Source organism: Salvelinus fontinalis, chromosome 23 (genome assembly GCF_029448725.1).
Source record: "Salvelinus fontinalis isolate EN_2023a chromosome 23, ASM2944872v1, whole genome shotgun sequence".
Classification (NCBI taxonomy): domain Eukaryota; kingdom Metazoa; phylum Chordata; class Actinopteri; order Salmoniformes; family Salmonidae; genus Salvelinus; species Salvelinus fontinalis.
In genome coordinates, this window is record NC_074687.1 from 34,662,012 (window position 1) to 34,688,217 (window position 26,206).

Here is a 26,206-nt window from a genome sequence, read left to right on the forward strand (position 1 = left end):
AGTTTCAAGTTCCTTGGTGTCCACATCACCAACAAACTATCATGGTCCAAACACACCAAGCCAGTCGTGAAGAGGGCACGACAACACCTTTTCCCCCACAGGAGACTGAAAATATTTTCCATGGGTCCCCAGATCCTCAAAAGGTTATACAGCTGCACCATCGCCAGCATCCTGACAGGTTGCATCACCACCTGGTCTGGCACCTGCTCGGCATCTTACCATAAGGCGCTACAGAGGGTAGTGCGTATGGTTCAGTACATCACTGGGGCAAAGCTTCCTGCCATCCAGGACCTAAATACTAGGCTGTGTCAGAAGAAGGCCCAAAAATGTGTCAAAGACTCCAGTCACCCAAGTCATGAACTGTTCTCTCTGCTATCGCACGGCAAGCGGTCCCCGAGCGCTCAAGTCTATCTCCAAAAGACTTCTTAACAGCTTCTCCCCCATGCAATAAGACTGCAGAACAATTAATAAAATAGCCACCCGGACTATTTAATATTGACCCCCGCCCCGTGTTTTTACACTGCTGCTACTCGCTGTTTATTATCTATGCAGTCACTACAAATTACCTCAACTAACCTGTACCCCCGCACATTGACTCAGTACCGGTACCCCCTCTTTATAGCCTCGAAAATTGTTATATTAATGTTTTACATTTTATTTCATTTTTTTACTTTAGTTTATTTAGTAAATATTTTCTTATCTTTATTTCTTGAACTGCATTGTTAGTTAAGGGCTTGTAAGTAAGCATTTCATGGTAAGGTCTACACTTGTTGTATTCGACGCGTGTGACAAATCACATTTGATTTGATTTGAATCTGTCGAGGCTCACGTAGAATTATGAGATTATGAGCAGCAGAAGTTCCTGGTTTTGGATTTTCTTAATTTATTATTTGGACAAATCAGGACTGCCCAAATGTGCCTAATTGGTTTATTAATACATTTTCAAGTTCATAACTGTGCACTTTCCTCAACCAACAGCATGGTATTCATTCACTGTAATAGCTACTGTAAATTGGACAGTGCAGTTAGATTAACAAGATTTTAAGCTTTATGCCCATATCAGACATGTCTATGTCCTGGGAAATGTTCTTGTTACTTACAACCTCATGCTAATCATATTAGCCCAAGTTAGCTCAACCGTCCTGTGGTGGGGACACCGATCTTGTAGTTAATGTCAAGCCCTGCATGTTTTTTTCAAAAGTCTCATGGAATGTAGGCCTACATTGAACACCATACATTGGCTGCTACTGTAGGCTGAATGATAGAACAGCTATGTCCATGTTAAAATGTTATTGGATGCATTTTCTCCATTGTTTTTGATAGTTGGCCACTCTCGTAGGCCAACTTATGATCAAATAGCCAAAGGAGCCTACTTGACCACTGTCTGAAACTATAATTTAAAGTGGGTACAGTCTCAATGTTCACAGTAAACACGTGCTGGAAGTTGCACAGAATTTGTGCTCAGCAGACCTGAAATTTGCAATGTGCCATAAAGAATTTGAGAGAACATTGCCTGTAATGTGTTGAATTGTAAATAGTAATTGCTATTAGCTAATTCATATTATGGGAAAACAACATTACAAAGACTGTGTTTGTGCAAAATATTTATTTTAAAAAACAGTGTGGCCAGCTCAAAAGCTGACTGTTGCATCGATCGTATCTGGACGTTCTAAATAAGTGTTCTAATCATACCGGTTTGAGTGTACGCTGCAGGGACCATTGTATAATGATCACAATGTGTGTTCTTATGTGTCAAAGGGTTAAACCGGCGAAGGGATTTCAAGCCCTGTGAACAGTAGTTATTGTACCCCTGGGGAAAAACTAAAGACGGACTGTTCGTTCTACATGTATATTTTCATGAAATGCCATGTTTCACATTAGCCCATAAAAGTCTAACACTGTCTAAGCCGGGGGAGGAGGGAGGGAGGTTACTACTAAGCTATATGGAATTGTTTTAAGAAGGGCACGGAGTGCTCTATGTTCCTGCTTGTAGCAAGCCTGAACTTGGATGCAGATAAATGTCCTGCCTTGTAGAAAGGTGGCATCTATCTCCTCCCTGTAAAAGTCTTCCAGACTTTCATAAAAATGAACATGTGTTCCATCCCCCTATCCCCAGTTGAGTCTTCTGGGTTATGGAACTCTAGAGCGGCACATCAAAATACCTGCCACCCTGTTTTCAGCTATCCGCAGACAGTTCCCTGAGGATGTAACTATCTAACTAACCCTTTCAATGGCCACATTTTGGGGATAGCCAAATGCAAGAAAGTTTTGTATAAACATGTCATTTTACTTTTTCAGTTTGTTAATTACAAGACAATAACTTTTCATAGCATGTTTGGCACGTTGGTCTTCACTTTTTATGACATCTTTTGTATTTCTGTGGTAATTTCAATATCAAGACAACACTTACAGCTTATGATTCAAAAGTTCTAAAATCAGTGCAAGGGTGAATAGATTTTTATTCATGTTTATCAGACACGTCACAAAGGCGTGTGAACTAAAATATGTATCTCAGTCAAGATTGAAGAATGGTTCAAATAGACAAAGTAAATATAAGTCAGTGCTTTCGCCAGTAGTCATTCACATAAACTTGAGTGGTTACATTCAATACATGTTGACAGAATGGCTGTGAGAGAGACTCTTGCTTTGCTCCCTGGTAAGGAACTTGTTTCCAGTAGCACTGAACGCCCCAGTATTCAATCAGGCAGCTTGAAGAACATTTGTCATCATCCAGGCCCATGTCACAGCATGCAGTGGCCTGATAGGGAGATGACAATAAATGCATTATGTACCTTTCATCACCAAAGCCATGTTAGCATTTACTGCACATGTTGCTGAACAATTCAACCTATTTGTAAGTGTCGTTGATATATGGAAATTCACTTATACTCAGTTCATAAGCATTGACTGTAATACCTCTAGGGTCCTGTGGTGAAACGACTGCTGTGCAAGGAATTGGGCAACAGCTTTCTTCCAGGGCCCGTATTCACAAAGCGGCTTCAGAGTAGGAATAGCGATCTAGGACCAGCTCCCCCTTGTCATTGTAATCATATTCATTGTGATCTATAAGGCTAAATTGAACCTAAATCCGCAGTGTTATGGGCCCTGGTCTGTCAGCTGCTTCTGAAATGCAACAACAACAACAAAAACATGAATAAGAATAAGCCTAGTCAGTCAGTAATTTAGCTAACTAATGTGCACAAATTATATCAAAACAACACAGCCTATTTGCAGTAAAATCAGGAGAGGCATTTAGCTATATTTAACTGTTTCAGTCTCCAATGCATCAATAAACAGGCAGGGAAACAAAGTAGTTTGACAAAAAGTGTTCAGTAGTCAGTAACTAGTCTTTAAAATGTTGCTAGCAATTATATAGCTAGTTGTTCTTTTCTAGAAACCTAGCTACAGTCCACTTAGCTAGCTAGCTATGTTGAACTCAACTCAGCTAGTTAGTTAGCTGCAATAGCAATGGCTAGACAGGAGTTCATCTGAAATGTAGACAACAGTGTGCACTTCATCCCCTGCCAGTCCTATCAACCGATGAACACGGTTGTTTGAATAACTTTTCTCCATACATCGCTTGATATATTAAACTTTTGCCACAGCCAGTTGGCAAGCATTCAAAAAGTCCCCTTTGTCAGTCAACATTTTTGAAGCACAACTGTTGCAGTGGATTAAACGATAAAATGGAATGGACACTGCTATGTTTTGAAATAGCTGTGTTGAAAACCTCCTCATTCACTTCTTCCATGTTTACTGCTTTGTGCGTGTGTCTACACGGATCATGAACACAGGTGAAATTAGCGGAAGGGAGGGATTTGGCTGAGAGTTTCCTTTTGTGAGGGAGGAGACTTTGCTTCCTTCCTTCTCACAACGGAAATCACAATTGTTAATATCATTCCCCCCAGAGGTTAAACCTTGAAGTGACAACTTTCACAAAAATGTTACTTCTGTGTAACCGACAGTAGGTTTGAATAACCTAAACATGTGTTTTACGGTTGGGATGGACTGCACAGCCAAAAGTGAGTGATCAAGCTGCTAAGCTGTTGATCATTTTGAACTTGACAACTTTCAAGCAACCTAAAGACTGAAAGCTAGCTAGTTAGCTAACTATTTTCCAATTACATATTAGTTTCATAATCCATCTAAGATTTCAAGCTAGCTTTATTTAGCCTGCATTATACTTTTTGCCTTGTTTGTCGATCTGTAATGTCAGCTAGCTAGCTATGCCGTTCCAACCTTCCTAGCTGCCCATCTAACCAGCTGCCAATGGGCAGCTAGCTAGCTAAATGTTTATAGTACAGAAGAGATATTCTTCAAGTCAAAGTTGTACATTTTCAGTGCTGTAGTAAAGGATCTATTATACAGACAGTCAAGATGACACAAATAGGATTTTAACCCCAAAATATAGCATGTTAACATCAAGCAAAACACATTTTTTGAATGTTCTGAAGCTTTCTTTAACCTTTGTGGTCGTTGCTAAGCTAACCAATAGGCCTCAAGTCATTGATGACACAACCCGGTTTTCCTCCATAGTAGTGCATTTCCAGTGTAACTTGATCAGCTATCTTGCCCTGCTCGAAGCTTCCATTTGCTCTGTGTGCTCTTTGTATACAAACACCATGTGACTGGCTCAATCAGCTGCTTTGGGGAATGGTTTCACAATGAAAAAATAATGCAACAGGCAAAATGAAGAAAGTGATTTACTTTATCTATTAACTTAGTGCACAAGTTGACTGCAAGTATTTATTTAAAAATAACAAATATTCAAATGTATGAAAAACCAGCAAAACATTGTCTTGACAGTATTGAAAATCATACTGTGGGTATTTTGAAATACCCGGTATATATGGTACATTGCCCAAGCCTGTATTTTACCACTCAAAACCTTAAAAGGTACTGTAGGCCTGTTCAGAAGGTAGTTGTGTTTTTGTTTCCACATTCCCTAACCATAACCCACATTGCACATTACATTTGCCAGGATAATGTATAGAGATTCACAACTATAAGACCACACACACACTAACTGAGGTAAAATGAGTGGGTTTAAGACAGGGGGTAAATGGTAAATCCAAAAGGGAATATTAAAGCCTATTAAGAGAGAGTGAAACATTTGTATCTATCATATTGCAAATAGAGAAAACAATAGTAAACACCCGGCACATCTGTTACAAGCTTATCTGAGGGTTCAGTAGAGAGAGAGGCAGGCGTATTACAGAGCACTTAACCTGCGCTCTCACTGTTTTTAATGCATCACCGTTGCCTAACGTAGTAAAGCCTAATGTCGTTGGGCTTAATAACCAAGGTCCTTAATTTATAGGTCTCTTAACACATCATCTATCTATTGTCATGTTTTTAAACACAAGCCCTGCTTAGAGTAGTGTTTGTGAAGGGTTGGTTGAGCTATTGTGGAGTGTGCACAGAGTTACTGTATGTATGTGAGCTCACCTCATTAAGGTTGGTTGTTTGGCATAGACATGGGAGACATACGAGAACAGCACAGTACCAGGAGGATAAAAAGAGCTCCGATGAGCTGAGGGGAATTAGGCTTTATCCCTATCCTCACTTCTACATTACATTTATAAACCCCCAGAATGATCCATTTCTGCCCAAAGCTCCCCATTCGCAGAGCCCGTATCAACACTCCCTGTCGGCATTAGAAACGGCCTGCTCTAATTCATCTCTTTAATTAATTACCACACATGCCAGGGAGTGTTTGTCCAAACCAGGAGTGCCGCTAGAGTTACTAGAGGGAGGAAGAGAGAGCGAGCGAGATGTGAGAGGTGGCGATGATGTTTCGTCATAGCCTGCAGGGGTTATTGAGCCAACGCTCTGATACCTGAGTATATTTGGCCGGCTTCCTAAGCACTCAAACAGACAGAGGATTTTCATTTTGGTGTGTAAGAGGCTTTTTTTTCTCGCCACCATCTAATGCGGGACTTAAAAGGTAAGCACAATCTGCCAGCGTTCACCTACGTGGCGTGATGCTGCATGCACACAATGAAAACAAGTGCCCTGGGTAAACAAAGAGGAGGATCATGGGACGGCTGAGAGGCATGCAGCAAGTTGTACAGGAAACGGGAAACTTATGCAAGCGTGACGTTTTTTGTCTTTTGTAATTCATTCTTCATTTGAACAGCACAGTATGAGTGTCTATCAATCTGCTGAAAATTAAATGATACAATATTATGCAATAGTACAGTATGCTTCATTTTTTTACATTTATTTTATTTAACCTTTATTTAACAGCAGATTGTACAGTAGGCTGGCCTTCAATATCACAAATATTTCTCAGACGTACTCACCCACCGTAACTTGGCTTGTAGAAGCACTTAGAGTTGCGAGCCAGAGCTGAGTCACAGTGAGTATGTTGCTGAGTGATATTTGAATAAATATTTAATATAGGAGACAAGATGATACACAAGGAGGTCAAAGAGCAGATCTTAGAGGAGGAGAAAGCGTAGAATACTTTTATTTTGAACAAGACGACAGAAATAGTGTCCCACGCTTTTGTTCTCGTTCACATGGAATGACCAGACATTTTTCTTTAATGAGACTGCATCAGATAAAGTTAAATAGCTGTTTGAGGTGATTTAAACAAATGGTAAAATTAAAGAGATCTGGAAGAGAATCAGACAGACAAGCTGCATCAAATACAGATTAGGAAATTGGGGCACAATTTCCCTTGAGAGGATACTATTCAGCTGTAGCTTAAAAACTATTATACACTGAGGCCTGCTGTCCAAGACCATTCCAGCTCAGTACTGTTGCCCTAAACCCAGACCACAAAGAAAATACACAGTAGCACAGGGTTAGTACTACACATTACTAGTCATGCACACAGGGTTTGGGTTAGAGTAATGGTAAGGGGTAGAGCTCGAATTGGGTTAGTGTAAGGGTAAAGAGTCCGTGTTAAGGTTTGGGTTTCACAGGTATGACACAGCACACTGCTTACTAGAGTTAATACATCTTTGAATAATTAAACTTGGGGGAAGGATGTTTGTTACAGTGTAATGTGAATATTCTCAGTGTTTTTATGTACAAATATGTAATAGGCCCCCTGTTGTATTGTTGAGACACTGGGACAACCTCTCTCAGATATGTATTTTCCCTCTGGACTGCTCTGGTCTCATGTTTGGGGTAAATAGGAAACACACATCTTGGCTGCATCTTAGCTGGGGGGAGTTTTTTGGTGTGATACTCACAAAGGTTTAATGTGGCAAATTTAAACAGATTACAATAAAGAAAAGATCTTACCCCTCTGCTCTCACAGTGCACGTTGAGGCTAAGGATCTGCTGCACTTTCATCTTCTACTCATCTGAGTGTACTTTTTGCCTTTTTAATTTCTGCTCTTAGTTTTCCCTGGCTGCTAGACTTTGAAACGAAAACGAACACAGCCAGTTGGACTAACATTTCCCCGTACCGTTAAACATACCGAGACACATACAATTTTAATTACCTAGCTCCCATCTCATTTGCATATCAGTCAGAATGAAAGAGGGGGAAAAAACATAGAATTTATTCCCGGCAAGTGGCGACTAAGTCTTTGATGATCATGACAATTAGACTGGATCAAAGTGGACGTTCGACAAGGACCAGATCCTTATTAGCATAATGAAATTAACTCTTAGAGAAGAAGAATCGCTTATAGGAACAACTGATTGTACATTATTCATATTGGGGTGAAATTATGTTTCTGCTGGTACTTTAATAATTATAAACCTTGTTTTCAATTAACAGTTTGTTAATTAACTTCTAGTTCACACATAATCAGGGCAGTATTCATTTGTTGGGTTTTCCCCCTTCGTTACTGAAAGCTTTTATTTCTCCCTTGGCATATCACCCTGTTTAACTTAGATGTTGTTTTATTGTTTGTTTATTTCGATTACATCACATCAAATCCTAATTAAAGTTTTCATTTTCATAATCAAATAATTAGAAGAGAATGCTGTCTTTCCGGAAAGATTTCTTCAGAGTTACAGTGGAAGATATCTTGGCCTTGGTTCAATCAGTCAATTAGAGGGCTTTGGGACCTTTGTGTTCAAACACTCTTAACGTTTAGTGCCTGAATGAAAGTCCAGAATCTTTCTCAGGGTCAGTCAGTGACATGACATGAATGTAGTTTAGGGGCTGTTCAGCTTGTCATCACAGTGTTGTCTTCTCCCATGGACCAAACACTGTTTATGGTAGTCGCTCCATCCATCCTAACAGGGCCTGTCAAAACTAATGAGCGGCCACTGCTATCTCTGGGTCTGGGTCTCTTAGAGCACGACCCAGGCTCATCATTCTAGCCAGTGTCTGCCCAGTCTAGTCAGAATGTCTAACCTCTGTAGACCTTCCCACCGTGGGAACCACGTGCTCTTCGAACACCGATGGACCAAATGCACCGTCATCCTCCGACACCACCTATGCCTCTCCTCTTGTTCTCCTCCTCTCTCTGTCTGTAGCTCTCTCTTTCTCTGGAATAAATTATCAGGAGTGCTGGGCAGCTGTCTGAGCCCTGTTTGTAGGCCTTCCTGCTCAGAGTACTTTAGACTGTCCCAGGGGACAGAGGAGGGCAGGGACATGGGGTGTGTGTTTCGCAGTGTGTGTATATGTGTGTTTATGAAGGGAGGGGGGGCTGTAGTCAAATCAAGCAACCCTGCACATATAAGCGAGGTCTTCGCCCACGCACTTTTTCTCAAGCTCCTTGCGAGTGCCGCTGGGCAGGCCGATAGTGGCGGACGAGGATTTGTCTGTGTGGCGGGGGCAGGGGGGGGGGGTTTCTCCCGACGGTTAGCTGGCGTTTCAAGCCCGGCCAAAGTATCCTCTTGGGCGAGTGCAATTCCCATGCCCTGCCGCATTCCTGCTTCAGATCCCAGACGCGTTTTTGGGGTTGTATTTATTTTTCCTCCCCCTACGTGGAGTCCAGGATGTAGCCCCAATGTATTCCCACTGACCTACGTGGGAGGAGGAACTACAGAGCCCTCCTGTACACACACACACACCGCCATTAGGCTGACTCCCGTGGGGCTCTGCTCTCTGTTAAACACAGCAGTGACACTGAAAGCTCTGCTCTCTGAGTTATTTTACACTCATCTTCCTCTTCACAAGACAGGGTCACTTTGGAATGGAAAGTGACACAAATATGTTACATTACAGTGAATTACATCTCAATATCATAGGTTGCACCTCCATCACTTGGTAGGCATCATGCCATTGTTATCAACGTTCACAAGCCACCCTCTGCCATAGTGGTGGCCAAAAGTTGTGATAAGACCACTCATCCCGAACGGGGGCTAATTAATGTTTAGTCTAAATTACACTATAGTGGCCTGGAAATATGATGACATTGCTAAAGTAGGCAAATATATAATGTCAAACTTACTTTAGACAGATAGCAATGTCGTCATTAGCTAGCAAAGTTCGTCAAAAATAGCTTGCAATACCAACATTAGCTAGCTAAAATCTGAACTCCCTCAATCTTAGCTAGCTAGCTAATGTTACACTGCATCTAAAGTCAAAATTGTGACAATTATCCTACTAATTATTTGCCTCTAGAAATCTCATTGTATTTCCGAGCCATAGTTAAAAAAAAATTTTTTACACAGTAGTGTACTTTTGATTAAATCTTTATCAGCTCCAATTGACAATGCATTGAGTAGAATGCTCAGTCGGGCATCAGTCCTAAAATTAATGTTCAAAACAATATTGTGACGAAATGTGCAACCCATAAATAAGAAAATCCATATCTCTGAATACAACACCTATACATACAGCTATTCATTTGCAGGTTCACTTCAAAGCACTAGTTTCTGCAAACAATCAACTGAATCCTTGTCACTTAATTAAAAGACAGCAGCTTTCATGTCAGCTCTCATATAGGCTATGTACTGTCTATGATTAGCAAAATGTAGGTGAGTTCATTAAGATGTTGATCTAAGAGATAATATTGAAACATGAAAATAAACACAGCAATTTCCTTAATTTGCATGTCTTGCACTGGCCTTACATGAATTGTTAATCATTTATACATGTGCATATGACTTCAAGAGCAAAGAATGTAGCATTAGTAGTTATGGTTTTGTATGGATGGAACATAAAGGTGTATGAAAGGATCCCCACTAGCATTTGCTAATGCAGTGACAGACTTTATGGTACAGAGTAGGTGATACACAAAGGTGAATGACATAAAATAACACCATTAAGTGACAAAACATTTTGGAACCATAAGTGTCTGTCTATTTCAAGTAAACCATATTGTGGGAAAAGAAAAACACAGTAATCAAAGGTATGTGATGTTCTCTTGACAAGAGACCTTGACCTTGAAATAGTGATACATTAATACCCGAGTGATGGAGTGGAGAGGAGGAATGACATCCCTTCTTCCTGGGAAAGAGAGAGTAAAGCCAAACACCCCTGTTTTCTCAGAGCCGTCACAATCTGGCGATCGGACAGGGCAGTTTCCTGTCTGGGACCTTCCCATCCCTCCCCGTGGAGGAACACAGGAAGTAACGACCCCCTAGGTGCTCTGAATGTCAGAATGTGGAGAGGACATTGCCCGGGGGCCTGATTCATGTTATCATAACACTCCTAAGCTTCACAAGTTCCCCTCGCTCGTCTCCCACGCTGGAGCTAGGAGCTCAAGGGGCCTGTGACATCACCGGGAACATGTACAACTCTTCCAGCTTTAGTGTGACTAGTAAGTGACAGCTAATGGCAAAGGAGAGAAAAAGAGGGTAGGGGTGTAGGTTCTGAATAAGTGGAAATCTTGAGGCTTAGAGAAACCAATCAACTCAATTTGATTGATTGGAATCTTGCATGTTTGATGACCTCACATGCTTGATGATTACTATATTGTCACTTCTCAGTATGCAAGTAAGGCTTTACAGGCGGACTGGTTTGATTTACAGTATAAAGACAAATCAATACCGAGATCGTTTGTTCAAAGAAAGGGTGTTTCTGCTTTCTTCTTGGACAAATTTCAGCAGTAAAATTTTATTTTTTAAAAATACGACATTAGCATATGTTTACAAAGGATGTGCAAACAAAGGGATTAAGTGACTCAAATAAATCAACTCGCTGTTGTATCTGCTGAGCCACAGGCCAGTGACCTGAAGTCATCTTTGGAGGGAACATATTACAAAAAAGTACAATGGGAGTAAAAATGCATTTTGTGCTTAAACACATCTGGGTTTGGTTACCCGCTCCGATGTAGGTATGAAAATCAGAAACACGCTGGATGTTCCCTGAGCGTACGCCTTGGTGACTCCAAACAAGGCATAACATTTACGTTTCCCAGCTTTCCTGGGATGTTGAGCCGCATGCGGCCCCTCATAAGTCAGAGTACCTGATGGGACGTTACAGAGGCTGTGTGAGTGACATGAAAACCAGCTGTTACATTCACCACTTCCAGCTAGCGCAGAGCCATAGAGATCTATGATGTCATCCTGAACGCTCTCATTCTCACTGTGTAAGGCTGGAGTTACACAAAGCATCTTTCACGCTATTTTAGTTGCAGTTGCAGGTTGCAAGTGACATCATCTCAAGCAACTATGCTGTTACATGAATCAACTCAAAACATAATTAAAATTGCATGCAACAGCTAATCAAATTGAAGCTGCTTCTGTCATATTGTTTGAAAATTCTAAACTCACCGCATGTCATCTGCTGCATTGCATTGTGATTTCACAAATAATTTGTTTATTCAAACTATTTCGTTATTGAATAAGTATTGATTTACAAAAAATGCTGGCAGTACAATTTAGCTAGCTAGACAAAATGAAATTGCCAGCACTGTTTGATTAAGTTAGCCAGATAGCTAGCAACAAGCTAACCAGTTGAAACTGGTCAGAGAGAGGTCTGGGTTCACTTAAAAAAATATTTTAATTGACTTCCAAACCATGTACAGTACATAAACCTGAACTAGCCCTGATTCCAGTATTTATTTATACAGCTCCAGTTTTGGTAATGCCTTTTCTGTCCACCTTGATCAAGATTCATGCAGCACTGACAGCTGTGTTGTTGACATGACAACTAGACCGGAGTTCCGAACCTTCGAATGGATCATGTGACAAAAGCATTCATTTTGATTGGCTGTTGCTTGCAACTAGTTACACAAAGTTAAAACATTTCAATTGGATGCAACCAAGTTGCAGATGATTTGCTTATTATTTGCAGGGGTGGGTGGGGGGGTTATGGTGCAATAAAGAAGCAAATCAGTTGCAAGCAACTAAAACTGCAGCTTAAAAGAAAGAATTCTGGCATGGCCGAGGCTTCTTATTGAAACGTACAAAGTAATTTGTCACTTGTGTGACTTGGAATGTGCACATGCTCCAATTGGGTCCATTTTCTCTGCCCCACAAAAGACAATTGCCCTCAGCACTTGTCATGCTTGTTGGATGATTTTGAAGTCGTCAGTTGACTGCACTTTCATAATCTCAAAATGAGGTACTCTTAAGGGCCTGGTACTTCATTAGAGGGAATGTTCTTTTGGGGGGGGGGGGGGGGGGGGTTGGAAGGAAAAAACAAATGATTCATGAACAAACACGCCGGTCGTGATACCCATGTCATTCTCAATCAAAGGCATGCTGATAAATTGATGATAATTAGTCTGTGTCTATAGCGACATGGTCATTAGTAACGACAGCCTACATAGTCATTCTAGCATAGGAATGAAAGGTCTCAAGAGTATTTATTTGTGTAGAAATATTTATGATAATGTGTGCAATGGTAGATTTTCCTTTGTCTTTTTTGAAATGTTACTTGGGGGGATTACATCATTCTGGACAGTTTGCATGTCATCAGAAGCATCTTGGAGGAAATATATTAATCTCTGTGTAGGATAACCTTCTGTACCAATCTATATGGTGTATAGGGAGAAATAACAAAAATAACAATAATACAAATGACATACATACAACAAAAAAACTCTAGGACGTTGTATTCCAGCGTAATGAGACTGTGTAAGAAGAACGTGCTAGTATTACACAGTTATGGAGGAGTGGATAAACTAATGCAGAATACCTGTGGTTGCTTTGAATCAATAGCCTTGAATGATGGCGTTGTAGTTTTTTATTAGCTAGAATACAGGCTAATTCCAGTTACTGGTGCAGATGTTACGGCCATTACACCTTTGTTGTACCTTGAGGATCTATAGTGTTAAGAGCAGATGCTCTCAAAGCAGGTTCCATGTAAAATAAAAGGCTGATATTCTACCGACTAAAAACCCAATCCACTTAGGAAGACTATAATGGGATTTTGGATATGCAGAGACCTGGAGCGCCTCTGTTTTTAACACTTTTAATGATTCAACACCTTTATCCGGTGGGAACGCATGCTAGTTGTACTGTAACTAACCATGCTCTTATATGAACTCCTGCTCCTTCTGATGCATTTCCTGCCTATGGGGCCTAAGGAGCCGGTTTAAGCGCTCAAGGCGACCTGGAGCATTACAACAACTCTCTCAGGGTCAAATAATGAATAGCTCTGCGCTATGAAACAACCTGCTAGTCTCCTTACAAAGAGGACCTGAGAGAAAACAGCTGGCCCGTAAAGATCAACTATCCCCCCCTCCAGTTCTCCTCCCGCTCATCTCACTCTCATAGCCTACTCTTTTCCTTTTGGCCTCCTGCCCTCAAACCTCTCACAACGTTCCCAAGAGCTGCCACCTTTTTTCCTGCAGTTTGTTTGTTTCCTTCTGCAGACTTACCTAACATAATCTTGGCAGCAGACCATGGCCCATAATCCCTAGTGTGGGAGAGAGGTGGTGGGTGTACAGTATATCTTCCGCCTACAACTCCTCCACTTCTTCCACTTCTGCCCTGCATAAACTCACACACAAATTTCTCTTTGATATTTGAATTAGTTAAAATATATTATGTTTTCTCAGTTCTGTCCAGCAATATCCTGACGCATTCCTAAACATAGAAAATGTTATAAATAATTGGGATATTTGTTTATATGGACTAGCTTTATTTTGTACAGCAATACAGTGCTGGGTGTCAATGTAAAAACACAACTACTTGTTTGGGGGAGAACCTCATTATTGGTGGTATTCTTTGGCAACAGAGAGCAAATAAATGTTTATTTTCCCTATCTACACTGGAGGTATAGTGGTCTTTACTGAATTATACATGCGACAAATGCACCTCAGAAAACAATATTTGTGGCATAGGGATATAGATTTAGGGATTTAGGAAAGGTCTGTTATTCCTATATGATTTTGCATATCTTTCTGTGTAAATTCTGCCCTGCGTCAGGCATCAGGCGATGCTTGGAAACTACTCAGACCGACAAGGTGGGGGATTGGCAACAGAGGCTTTACGCTCGTTAATCAGTCTTACAAAAACGCAATCTCCGGACAGATGTTTTCTCCTTTTTTCCTTTTTTTTCTTGATGGCAGCTGCAAAGCCGTTTAAGGATGAGGGAGATTGGGAACGGGACACCACCTGTGTCTGTGATGTTTTCGCGCGCAGCCATACAGGACCCAATGGCCAGGAGCATCTGAACTAATCTGTTGGAGACAAGAGATACAGAGGCACATTGCGCTTCAAATGTACCGTCAGATTGCCTTCAGTCCAGGAGATGCTTTGTGTTCTCCCTAAATTGAACAGCTTGTCCAGGCAAGACAAGTTAATAAGGGAGTTGGTTTCTGGTAATCCTTCCGATATTCTGTAAGACCTATGGTAAGCCACATGGAGGGGTGGACACTGCTTTAGCAGAAATACAAGAGTGCTTCTCTATCACTAAAGTGACAGTTTCTCACGACAGCTGACTTACTGTACCACTCCAATGCCCCCTAGCTGGTTAACCCTCGCCCTCACCCTCATTCATCATATTAAGGCGTTTTTTTTTTTAGCTTGGATAGTCATCTGGATATTATGAGCAGCTTTTTGATCATGCGTGACTAATCGTGTAGCTGAAGTCATGTGGATGTGGCCCTAAAGCCTCTCTGTCTTTCTTTGACAAAACAAACTCTAGCTTCTGCTCCGTACAGCCGTTTGGCATTTATTGTCCGTGTCTTGTTCTGTACAAATCAAATCAAATTTGATTGGTCACATACACATGGTTATCAGATGGTATTGCGAGTGTTAGCCAAGTCCAACCTATAAGCATTTCGCTACACTCACAATAACATCCAGGGGCTGTCGCAGTTCAAACTGAGCATCAAAACCTCTGGACTGAAACCGTGTTGGACTCTAACCATCACCTTCACAGATTTTATTCAACATCCCAAATCCCTTATGGCTTTTTTCTCTTTAGCAACAGTTTGTTATTTCAGGGGCTACTACCATCACCAAACAAGGTTGACCTATAGAGCCCAATCCAACCTTAAAATGAAGGACGTAAAGAATTGCAATTTCCTATATAAGCAATATATAACAGCAATATTTTTTAAGGCCCCGGGATACTCTTGGAGCCTCATTAAAGGAAAAGAGATCTTCGTCAAAAGACCTTTGATATGTTTTGTTAAACTAGAGGTGAACGGCAAATATCGGTTTTAGAGGCATTACTGACATTTCCTTGAAATTGGATAATTGTAGCCTGCCTATGCAAAGCATTCAAAGGAGCCCACACAATTTGGCATGAAATAATTTTTTGGGTGAGGCTTAAATTATATGTTGTCGATGGAAGCATTTGTGCTGTAATTTTGTGTCTCCCTTTCTTGAGACATGTATAATTTTATATTGGATGTACTCTGTGCCAGCAAATGCATCTTTTTACATTGTTGCTATGTGATAGAGGATGGTGGTTATCAGTGGAGGATGATGGTTAGCTTAGCCTGAAGGTTGAAAAAATTGAATTTCTTCTGTGAGAGTGGTCTTTAATAGGAAATAGGAAATTATTTTCATGAAATGCCAAATTCTTATTTCATTCAATGCTCAGTTTTGTTACACTTACCAGAGTACCGGTAAAAAAAGTGTAGGTTACATGTTGACCACCTCTATTTTGATAGAGAGGTATACCAACGTGAATTAGACAGAGAAACACTTGAAGATTGCTCTTGAGGCTTTCTACTGTGGATTAATTCAAGTTCAAGAATCAAGTTAATTCACCTTGCCATGTATCAGCTCCACAACCACTTGACCATGCGTGTGACAAAACCGTGTTCTTCAGTCAGAGGTCAAACTGGTGGGCACAATACGATTGAAGAAAAACATGCCATTCCCTTTCATGTCTCCTTTTTTATTAGATTCTTAACATCTGTTCAGTTCATGTGGCATTCCAGATTTGTGGCATTTGGTGGCATTAAATCGACTTAAGTCTTCTTTTAACCTTTTTGCAGAAATTGCAACAACAAACAGTTACCTCACAGCATGGGGCCAGGGAAGGCATCTGTGAGCAGTGACGAAATGTCACAATATGGGAGGAGGGAGACACCCACCTTAGTTGTTAAGCTGGCAGGCTAACACACCGGCTGTGATGTAACAAGCTACCAACGTCAATAAGAAAGCATATCAAAATTATTAATGGACAGTACAGGATATGTACACACCTGGGTTTTGACGCACGTTCCTGATTTTTATTTATTTTGTATTCATTTTTTTTCACATTTATTTAACCAGGTAGGCAAGTTGAGAACAAGTTCTCATTTATAATTGCGACCTGGCCAAGATAAAGCAAAGCAGTTCGACACATACAATAACACAGAGTTACACATGGAGTAAAACAAACCTACAGTTAATAATACAGTAGAACATTTTTTTAAATAAAATAAGTATATACAATTGAGGTGAGCAAATGAGGTGAGATAAGGGAGGTAAAGGCAAAAAAAGGCCATGGTGGCAAAGTAAATACAATATAGCAAGTAAAACACTGGAATGGTAGATTTGCAGTGGAAGAATGTGAAAAGTAAAGATAGAAATAATGGGGTGCAAAGGAGCAAAATAAATAAATACAGTAGGCGGAGAGGTAGTTGTTTGGGCTAAATTATAGATGGGCTATGTACAGGTGCAGTAATCTGTGAGCTGCTCTGACAGCTGGTGCTTAAAGCTAGTGAAGGAGATAAGTGTTTCCAGTTTCAGAGATTTTTCTAGTTCGTTCCAGTCATTGGCAGCAGAGAACTGGAAGGAGAGGCGGCCAAAGGAAGAATTGGTTTTGGGGGTGACCAGAGAGATATACCTGCTGGAGCGCGTGCTACAGGTGGGTGCTGCTATGGTGACCAGCGAGCTGAGATAAGGAGGGACTTTACCTAGCAGTGTCTTGTAGATGACCTGGAGTCAGTGGGTTTGGCGACGAGTATGAAGCGAGGACCAGCCAACGAGAGCGTGCAGGTCGCAGTGGTGGGTAGTATATGGGGCTTTAGTGAGAAAACGGATGGCACTGTGATAGACTGCATCCAATTTATTGAGTAGGGTATTGGAGGCTATTTTGTAAATGACATCGCCGAAGTTGAGGATCGGTAGGATGGTCAGTTTTACAAGGGTATGTTTGGCAGCATGAGTGAAGGATGCTTTGTTGCGAAATAGGAAGCCAATTCTAGATTTAAGTTTGGATTGGAGATGTTTGATGTGAGTCTGGAAGGAGAGTTTACAGTCTAACCAGACACCTAGGTATTTGTAGTTGTCCACATATTTTAAGTCAGAACCGTCCAGAGTAGTGATGCTGGACGGGCGGGCAGGTGCAGACAGCGATCGGTTGAAGAGCATGCATTTTGTTTTACTTATATTTAAGAGCAATTGGAGGCCACGGAAGGAGAGTTGTATGGCATTGAAACTCGTCTGGAGGGTTGTTAACACAGTGTCCAAAGAAGGGCCAGAAGTATACAGATTGGTGTCGTCTGCGTAGAGGTGGATCAGAGACTCAGCAGCATCAAGAGCGAGATCATTGATGTATACAGAGAAGAGAGTCGGTCCAAGAATTGAACCCTGTGGCACCCCCGTAGAGACTGCCAGAGGGCCGGACAACAGGCTCTCCGATTTGACACACTGAACTCTATCAGAGAAGTAGTTGGTGAACCAGGCGAGGCAATCATTTGAGAAACCAAGGCTATCCAGTCTGCCGATGAGGATATGGTGATTGACAGAGTCGAAAGCCTTGGCCAGGTCAATGAATACGGCTGCACAGTATTGTTTCTTATCGATGGCGGTTAGGATATCATTTAGGACCTTGAGCGTGGCTGAGGTGCACCCATGACCAGCTCTGAAACCAGATTGCATAGCAGAGAAGGTACGGTGGGATTCGAAATGGTCGGTAATCTGTTTGTTGACTTGGCTTTCGAAGACCTTAGAAAGGCAGGGTAGGATAGATATAGGTCTGTAGGAGTTTGTGTCAAGAGTGCCCCCCCCCCCCCTTTGAAGAGGGGGATGACTGCAGCTGCTTTCCAATCTTTGGGAATCTCAGACAACACGAAAGAGAGTTTGAACAGGCCAGTAATAGGCGTTGCAACAATTTCGGCAGATCATTTTAAAAAGAAAGGGTCCAGATTGTCTAGCCCGGCTGATTTGTAGGGGTCCAGATTTTGCAGTTCTTTCAGAACATCAGCTGACAGGATTTGGGAGAAGGAGAAATGGGGAAGGCTTGGGCAAGTTGCTGTGGGGGGTGCAGTGCTGTTGACCGGGGTAGGGGTAACCAGGTGGAAAGCATGGCCAGCCGTAGAAAAATGCTTATTGAAATTCTCAATTATAATGAATTTATCGGTGGTTACAGTGTTTCCTGTCCTCAGTGCAGTGGGCAGCTGGGAGGACGTGTTCTTATTCTCCATGGACTTGTCCCAGAACTTTTTTGAGTTTGTGTTGCAGGAAGCAAATTTCTGCTTGAAAAAGCTAGCCTTGGCTTTTCTAACTGCCTGTGTATATTGGACTCTAGCTTCCCTGAAAAGTTGCATATCACGGGGGCTGTTCGATGCTAATGCAGAACACAATAGGATGTTTTTGTGTTGGTTAAGGGCAGTCAGGTCTGGAGAGAACCAAGGGCTATATCTGTTCCTGGTTCTAAATTTCTTGAATGGGGCATGCTTATTTAAGATGGTGAGGAAGGCATTTAAAAAAAATAACCAGGCATCCTCTACTGACAGGATGAGATCAATATCCTTCCAGGATACCCTGGCCAGGTCGATTAGAAAGGCCTGCTCGCTGAAGTGTTTCAGGGAGCGTTTGCAGTGATGAGTGGAGGTCGTTTGACCGCTGACCCATTACGGATGCAGGCAATGAGGCAGTGATCGCTGAGATCTTGGTTGAAAACAGCAGAGGTGTATTTAGAGGGCAAGTTGGTTAGGATGATATGTATGATACCCGTGTTTACGGCTTTGGGGTGGTACCTGGTAGGTTCATTGATAATTTGTGTGAGATTGAGGGCATCAAGCTTAGATTGTAGGATGGCTGGGGAGTTTAGCATGTTCCAGTTTAGGTCGCCTAGCAGCACGAGCTCTGAAGATAGATGGGGGGCAATCAGTTCACATATGGTGTCCAGAGCACAGCTGGGGGCAGAGGGTGGTCTATAGCAGGCGGCAACGGTGATAGACTTGTTTTTAGAGAGGTGGATTTTTAAAAGTAGAAGTTCAAATTCCTTGGGTACAGACCTGGATAGTAGGACAGAACTCTGCAGGCTATCTTTGCAGTAGATTGCAACACCGCCCCCTTTGGCCATTCTATCTTGTCTGAAAATGTTGTAGTTAGGAATGGAGATTTTAGAATTTTTGGTGGTCTTCCTAAGCCAGGATTCAGACACGGCTAGAACATCCGGGTTGGCAGTGTGTGCTAAAGCAGTGAATAAAACAAACTTAGGGAGGAGGCTTCTAATGTTAACATGCATGAAACCAAGGCTATTACGGTTACAGAAGTCATCAAATGAGAGCGCCTGGGAAATAGGAGTGGAGCTAGCCACTGCAGGGCCTGGATTCACCTCTACATCACCAGAGGAACAGAGGAGGAGTAGGATAAGGGTACGGCTAAAAGCTATGAGAATTGGTTGTTTAGAACGTTAGGAACAGAGAGTAAAAGGATGTTTCTGGGGGCCATAAAATAGCTTCAAGGTATAATGTACAGACAAAGGTATGGTAGGATGTGAATACAGTGGAAGTAAACCTAGGTATTGAGTGATGATGAGAGAGATATTGTCTCTAGAAACATCATTGAAACCAGGTGATGTTATCGCATGTGTGGGTGGTGGAACTGAAAGGTTGGATAAGGTATAATGAGCAGGGCTAGAGTCTCTACAGTGAAATAAGCCAATAAACACTAACCAGAACAGCAATGGACAAGGCATATTGACATTAAGGAGAGGCATGCTTAGTCGAGTGATCCTAAAGGTCCAGTGAGTAGTGAGGTTGGTTGGGGTAACGGCGATTCAGACAGCTAGCTGAGCCATCGGTAGCAAGCTAGCATAGGATGGAAGTCTGATTTTAGCCACCTCGTGCGTTTCCGACGGTAGATTAGTGGGGTTCCGTGTGGTAGAGGGGATCAATCCAATTGGCAAAATAGATATAGTTATAGTGACCCAAGAAAAATTGTCCGCTAGATAGACCTATTCAGATAGCAGCCGATAAGACAGCTAACGATTAGCGGGCCGCAGATGGGCATTCAGGTAACGTCGCGACGGAGGGGCCTCCCTCGGGCAGATAACGTCGGTAGTCCAGTCATGAAGGCCCGGTGGGGCTCCACATCGGCAGTAAAACGGGTCCGGATAGGTGACTGTAGCCCAGGAGTGGCTGATGAAACTCTTCAGCTGGCTAGCTCCGGAATAATTGATGTTTGCTCCGGGATCGACGTAAGCCAATAGTCACACGGATAGCAGCTAGCTAGCTGCGAGATCCAGGTGTAAATGTCCAGAGCTTGCGGTTGAAATCCGGGGACATGGAGAGAAAAATAGGTCCGGTATGTTCTGGTCTGAGTAGCGTAGTACAAAACTGGCTATAGCTTTTCGAGCTAAAGGAAAGCTGATGACCACAAACCGTGGTTAGCTGAATACTAACGTTAGCCAGTAAACTGGCTAGGTTCTGGCTAGCTTCTATTGTGGATTTCAGATTTGAGGTAAATAATACTTTTTTAAAAAAAATGGTGAGGCGGGTTGCAGGAGAGTGTTTTGAAGTTGAGTTTTCTTCAATCATGCATGGAGCCCCAGACCGAGGGTGAACTTCTTCCATTTTCTAATAATTGCACCAACAGTTGTTGCCTTCTCACCAAGCTGCTTGCCTATTGTCCTGTAGCCCATCCCAGCCTTGTGCAGGTCTACAATTTTATCCCAGATGTTCTTACACAGCTCTCTGGTCTTGGCCATTGTGGAGAGGTTGGAGTCTGTTTGATTGTGTGTGGACAGGTGTCTTTTATACAGGTAACGAGTTCAAACAGGTGCAGTTAATACAGGTAATGAGTGGAGAGCAGGAGGGCTTCTTAAAGAAAAACTAACAGGTCTTTGAGAGCTGGAATTCTTACTGGTTGGTAGGTATTCAAATACTTATGTCATGCAATAAAATGCTAATTAATTACTTAAAAATCATACAATGTGATTTTCAGTTTTTTTTTTAGATTCCGTCTCTCACAGTTGAAGTGTACCTATGATAAAAATGACGGACCTCTACATGCTTTGTAAGTAGCAAAACCTACAAAATCGGCAGTGTGTCAAATACTTGTTCTGCCCACTGTATATGCATATATCACACAGCTTTCAATAAGCATTTATCTTTGGAACTATAAACTCGCCTGAGGACCTGTGTGTGTGTGTGTGTGTGTGTGTGTGTGTGTGTGTGTGTGTGTGTGTGTGTGTGTGTGTGTGTGTGTGTGTGTGTGTGTGTGTGTGTGTGTGTGTGTGTGTGTGTGTGTGATCGTGTGACGTGGGGGGGTAGTACAGATGTCAGGAGGAGGTAGTACAGATGTCAAAGCATGGATATATACAGTGAGTGTGTTAGATATTAACCCAGTTTCTATGAATGATTTTAGCATGCTTGAACTTACATGCCCTCTGTTCGTATCTACAAAATTAGAACCACCATAGGAACAGGATGCAAGTTTTCACTGTTTCACAAACTTGGAATGTTTTTAAAACATATGGCATTACCAGTTGCATTCGCTCCGTATTCCCTGATGTCCTTACATAGCTCTCTGGTCTTGGCCATTGTGGAGAGGTTGGAGTCTGTTTGATTGAGTGTGTGGACAGGTGTCTTTTATACAGGTAATGAGTTCAAACAGGTGCAGTTAATACAGGTAATGAGTGGAGAACAGGAGAGCTTCTTAAAGAAAAACTAACAGGTCTGTGAGAGCCGGAATTCTTACTGGTTGGTAGGTGATCAAATACTTATGTCATGCAATAAAATGCAAATTAATTACTTAAAAATCATACAATGTGATTTTCTGGATATTTTTTTAGATTCCGTCTCTCACAGTTGAAGTGTACCTATGATAAAAATTACAGACCTGTGTGTGTGTGTGTGTGTGTGTGTTTGTGTGTGTGTGTGTGTGTGTGTGTGCGCGTGCGTGCGTGCGTTTTTAAAACATGTGGCATTACCAGTTGCATTCGCTCCGTATTGGCTCCATGTGAGCTTGATTCGCCTTATACAGCCTCAGTAAGTCACGTCGAAATAGTTCCTCTGCTTTTCTTTATTCTAAAATCATAGGGTAGCTGAATTTACTCTTTAATTACGGTTCTATTTTCCCCTCACCGCTCAATTGTTCCATTCAACCACAAATTCCAAAGGGATGCCTGTATCCACATAGGTGACATAAAAGTGTCATGAAACATCAACAAACATCAACAAAGGCGACCCTATCCACAAGCTAAACCACTTGTGTTATCAACAATACATATGTCAGTCTTTGGACAACTCAATAAAATATCCATATATGGGGTACCGTTGGGGTATAACTAACAGCATAGCATGGTGCCAAGCCACAGGTTTGCTCCTGGGCTGGAGGATCCAGGAGAGAGGGAGGCTGGGCTGAGCTGTGAGCCAGTCACACCCATGCTCTTAGGCCTTGTGGTCGGGTCGAGTGGGCTGAAGCTCTGCCTGCCAAAGCAACAGCAGAAACCTTCTGGTTAGTTACAGAGACAAAAAAAAGAGATGCTGTGTAAATAAACACTGTACTATGGAGAGAGACCTCATCCAAGAAAAATATATTACAGATCTTTTTTTCTTAAGGAGTTGCAGAGAAATGAGAAATACCCTTGATATAGAATCCAGTTGTAGATACTTTTTACACTTTTATGGCCTCACAAGCCTTATGTATACAGCTATTTTCTATGTTTACATTGCGGGAAGTGGGATTCCATCTTGAAGAATGTTTCATTTCATCATAGATTCACAAGCTTGTGAGGATTTAGAAAAAATAGTAGGTTGAATTAGAGCATTCCCTGAAGTAATAATGTGGCTTCATATGCTGCTGTGGTTTTGATAGATATTATCACAAATAGTTATGACCAATTAACAACACATTTATAGCATTGAGGATCCGCGAGCCTTTTCTCCATAGAAAGGTTAATTTTAGCACTGACCAAATCTGACATTTCTTTTCTGATAGGTTCTCATCTGACATAGAATTTGGACTGTGGTCTGTTTGAATATTGTCCTGTGGCTTGGCTGACATTTAGCGAACCTGTGTGGAGTTGACGGCACTTGTTTGTGGTTTACCTTACTCCAAAGGAGTCTATTTACACAGAAAAATGGTCTGTCTTACTGCTATGAGAGTTGGGTCCACATTCACAAATCACAAATCCCAGTCTGGGCTCTTAGCTCTGAAGCCTGGCTAGGTTATTAACTGTTGTCTTTAATCCATAATTGACAATGGAAATGGGCCCTCTACATTTGGACTTTAAGCCATTTACGTCAAATGTTTCTTGACTCACTAATTGCCTATAGGTCTACTTTAGAATTACTCTGATGCCCTTGTATTAGTTGACATCAGTTTTTGTCTGGTAAATACCTTACCCACCGACTGAAAGGTCCAAACTATATACAGTATTTGAAGAACTGGGTCTGGGTCAATTTGCATGACATACACGTGCAGTACTAGCAACTCTGTGATAGTGGTTCTGGAGTCATTGAAGTACACACACATGAGCAGCGTACATCTGAAATAAATTATTTTATTTCTGGTAATTAGCAAAGTGAAGTAAAAAAAGAATCACTCATGCTAAGTTAATTTGCAGACACAAACAAAAATGTAAAACAGAGGGGATAAATAGGTCCTCTGACTCCTATGCACAGTGCAGCCAGTCAAGTGTAACAAATCTAATTGGAATATATGAATGTTTGCTTTGTCTATTGGCCTTAACTCTGTGTGGGCAAAATGAAAGGATCAGCTTGATAGGGAATTTCAGCAGTCAGTCTTTCAGTTTTGTGGACAGTACAGGTTTTCCCTTCACTCATAGGCCTATACAGTACATACTGTAGAAAGTGGATGAATGCCAAACACATCTCTCTGTGCCAGACTTCGTAATGATCAAACTAGTTCACACTTTTCTCTTGAACTAAATTATATTCGTAAGGCATTACAGGCGTGCACCTGTTTTTAATACATGAAGAATTAAGCCCAAAATGAAGAATGCAGGCTCCTCTATTTTGGGCATCACTTTCAGACACAGTTGAAATGGTAGGAAAAAAAAGAAGATAAAAACAGTTTTGTCTTGTTTATGGATATGTTGTTTACCATCTGCTATCAATCAAAGGGAAGACTGGGAAACGTTTTTGGCGTTGCTCCTTTTCCTCCCACCCTGCACGGCGCGGTACACAGACGCCGGATTCTAGCACTTGGGAAATATAGGATTCCCGAGGGGATATAACTTCAGTCCCACTCAACAGCTCCACTAACAATAATACAATTGCCTCTGCCCCTAGGTGACATTCTCAATTTATGATTATTTGAGTCTATAAAGTGTATTCCTTGGCTGAGAATTCACCCAGTCTGTCTTTGTGCAAGGGGAATACACTGACTCCCAGGGACAACTTAGAAACTCTTACCCCCCTTTGAATGAAATCCATCAAACAACTACCTCAGCCCCTTGATATGTTCTGTCGGACCTCATGGACTACCATCTCTTCAACTGCATTGGAATCTTGGAAAGGTAGTCTGTTTCCATACTCTGTGTGGCACTATAATGTCATGTGAAAGACATAGAAGGTATGAAGGTATATTCAACTGAAGAGGATGTCATTTTTCATACTCAATATATCCACTGGGAGGAGGGAGATTATTTTATACATCCCTGTTGAAAAAAACGTATGGTTAAACACGATAAATAACTGAGTGATGGATATTATTTAGGCAACAAAAACAAAGTGTCTTATGTATTTGATGTGGTTGACATTCTTGTGTGAGTTACAGTCCTTCAGTAATCCTAATGATTTACCCATCCATAAGTAAACTTTTTTTTTAACACATTGTGGAAATGTGTCTGGTTTGTAATTAACAGCAGATGACATTTCTGTATAAACAAAACAAGTTACAGTAATTACATTGTGTTAAGTTGAGAACACTTCTTGCACATGTCCTGCACAAATATGGGGATCAGTCCTCTCCTCAACCACCATTTTAAAATGGTTTACACTAAATACGAGGAAAGATTAGCGTATTACCACTGCCAAGCAACTAACGCTGTCAAAACTACGATTTTAATTTGACAATGTGTGAGAAAATACTTTCAGCGTGTCTTTACAGTGGCTGCAGTCAGCTGTGCCCCACAATGTCATATTGGGATCCCAGCAAGACACATCCTGCTTCACCAAACTGACGTTCTTTCTCTCTACAGAATCCAGATTGTTTCCCCCATTCGAGTTGAAGAGGGGAAAATAAAGGGGAAATGAAAGGAAAACCATAAATTGAAATATAATGAATGGTTAGGACTTTTGGCCCTCCTGAAAGAGGTGATTAACAACAATGCACAGTGGAGCCATATTGGCTGTGCCAACTAGAGTTTGACTGATGTGTCAACTTGAGATGCCATGGCAACATTATTTGACAGGAAGTTTCTTTTTTCAGGCCTAGTGGGATATTAATAATCAAGTTGTGAGTATTGCCAAGTTTCTTTGGACTATGTTCAAACTTCAAACCCATGCTGTGAACAGGACACACACTCAGGATATAATGTAAGCAATAGATAAATTGCTAATGTTATTTGTGCAGTGGATCATAATTAGCTGTCTTTTAAAACTCTTGATGTGAATGGTCATTGATGGCAGGGCGGATAGTGTCAAGAAGACTTGTTGAGTATCTCTGCCATACAAAGTGTAATATAGGAAGAAGATCTTTCACTCTGCCAACTAGTGAATTCCACTACAGTGCTGGTTGTGATGAA

At 41.5% G+C, this 26,206-nt stretch overlaps 1 long non-coding RNA gene across 1 annotated transcript in view; it reads right to left on the reverse strand.

The window, feature by feature from the left end:
* Nucleotides 1-1,452: 1,452 nt before the first annotated feature.
* The window catches only part of LOC129821192 (uncharacterized), a 70,495-nt gene continuing 45,741 nt past the window's right edge, over nt 1,453-26,206 (reverse strand). The window contains exons 4-5 of the long non-coding RNA XR_008754280.1: nt 2,917-3,123; nt 1,453-2,758 (exon numbers count right to left, since the gene is read on the reverse strand). This is a non-coding gene — a long non-coding RNA (uncharacterized LOC129821192). The remainder of the gene's footprint in view (nt 2,759-2,916; nt 3,124-26,206) is intronic.